General features: G+C 28.2%; 1 protein-coding gene across 1 annotated transcript in view; it reads right to left on the minus strand.

The window, feature by feature from the left end:
* The window catches only part of LOC100197608 (adipocyte plasma membrane-associated protein), a 31,684-nt gene extending 31,471 nt beyond the window's left edge, over positions 1 to 213 (minus strand). Inside the window, exon 1 of the mRNA XM_065805855.1 lies at positions 113 to 213. The gene's annotated coding sequence lies outside the window, so the exon portion shown is untranslated. The remainder of the gene's footprint in view (positions 1 to 112) is intronic.
* Positions 214 to 2,102: the final 1,889 nt, after the last annotated feature.

Consider the following 2,102-nt stretch of genomic DNA (forward strand, 5'->3'; position numbering starts at 1 on the left):
TGATGAATTCATTACCACAATGATAACACCCTAACATAGAAAATAACAAAGATCACTCTAACTAAAATAACAAAAAAAGTAAGGGAACAAATCAACATAGTTGGATACGCACTTTTTTTGTTTTGTTTTGTTTTTTGTTTTGTTGAGTTTTTAGAATTTAGCAAGTCTTGAACTGGCTGGTATATGGTTTCAGTGTGCGACTTTGTATTCCAAGCGCTTTTATTATTGTTATTTTTAAACTAAACTATCGCTACTTACACTACAAATACTTAGTTTAAAATGTCTGAGAAATTAAAAACACGCGATAGACAAGTTATGGTTTATTGTTACGTTACTTGTCTGTTTAGTTATTTTACATTTAGTAGATAACAAAATAGAATAAGAGGATAAATCTCAATCTCTAATAAAACTATAAAAAAAAATCGAATCATTTAAAAAAAAATGAGGATGAAATAAGAAATTCTAAATTTAAGTATTTGTTTTCGTTTTTTAAATAAAATTTTATTGAAACGCTTTTATTGAACAATTTTATATAAACGCTTTTATATTTAACGACGGTGAATGCTTTTATATTAAACGACGGCAAGCGCTATCAGGGTTTCTGATATTATTGAATAGAAAGAAATATCCTCCAAATCGATCATGAAAGGAATATCCCCTAAATCGATGACAATCTTTATAAAAATTTTGTTTTGACAAAAGAAAAAAAGTTGTTTCTTTTTTTTAAACTAATTTTTCTTAGTCTAAAAAATAAATCAAAGAAAGCGACAATTAAACAAACACTGATTTAGATTAAGTTTTAAAAAACATTTAAAAATAAAATGAGATCTTTACGTTTTAAATTCACAAAATATTTTTTATACCATTTGAATTTTCTAAACAATGTTTCTGGAGTTAAATTAAAAATTAATTAAACAGATAGGGGCTTGAATAAGATAAAGCAACTTTTTTCACTAGAAGCCTGGGAAGAAATACATATTTTGGGCCGGTGCTCAGAAGTTTTATTGTTCAAGATAGGTAGCTAAGAGGCGTGTTTTAAACTCAAATTTCAAGAGTCAAATAAGAATGACTTGCAAAAAATGGAGCTAACCCAACCCCATCTCGACCCTCAACTGCCCTCTTTCTAGTACTAAGTCTCCTAAGATCATTAATTTTTTTTAATCATAAATGGATCCAACTTTACAAAAAATGTGTAAAATTTTTTAGCAACCACACCCTAGGGGAGAGCAGTTAAGCGTCAAATAGGGTTCGCTACAATCACTTTATCAATGTAAAAAAAAATACAGGCTCCTTGTTTTTAAACAGAAATATTTCAATCTCTTTTGAAGCTTTGTTTACCAAACCTAGCAGTATGTTTAGATAATATTTATATAGTTCTAAAACTTTTTTGTATTTGTCCCTTGTTAATGAAAAAGATTGAACAACATTTGTGCACTTTTTTTTCAAATTTTGTTTTTTCACCATCAGACACTCGTTGGTTGTACAATCTGCACAAAGATTTTTAAAAATGATCATCTTTTTAAAAGTTAGAAGATTAGGTCATACAAAACGGATAAGAATGCTTTGATGTTGCAGTTTGTTTTTTAACCATGTAAGCAAAATAATTAAATCTTTAGATACAGTACAGTATAATAATAATCCACGTAGATTATTATTATAACCACCTTGATTTCTAGCATCACAGACATCACATTTCCATGCAGCCTTGACTCAATTTTATATGTCAACAAGAGTTTGAATTTACTTGAGAGGGGGGGGGGGGGAATTCCAGTATTTTTTGGTGTTTGAGATTAAACTTTTGTTATTGTCTGAAGTTAACTTCCTGACTTGGAGCAAACACCAAACATTTTTTATGTTCATACTTATATCAAACAAGTATGATTTGCAAAAAAAAAATTTTTTTGCTATTCTCAACTAAAGTTGTTTATCGATAAATTTTAAAGTTAATAAAATGATCTCTTAACTGTTAAGAAAAATGTTAAGTTATCATTCAAAAGTTATGACGGTACAAAATTTGTAACCCCCTCAAATTTAGGGGGATTGAAACTTTATACGGTCATAGTTTTTAAACGTTGATAGATTATACCACAAAATTTAAAATT

This window comes from Hydra vulgaris, chromosome 09 (genome assembly GCF_038396675.1).
Source record: "Hydra vulgaris chromosome 09, alternate assembly HydraT2T_AEP".
NCBI classification, from domain to species: Eukaryota; Metazoa; Cnidaria; class Hydrozoa; order Anthoathecata; family Hydridae; genus Hydra; species Hydra vulgaris.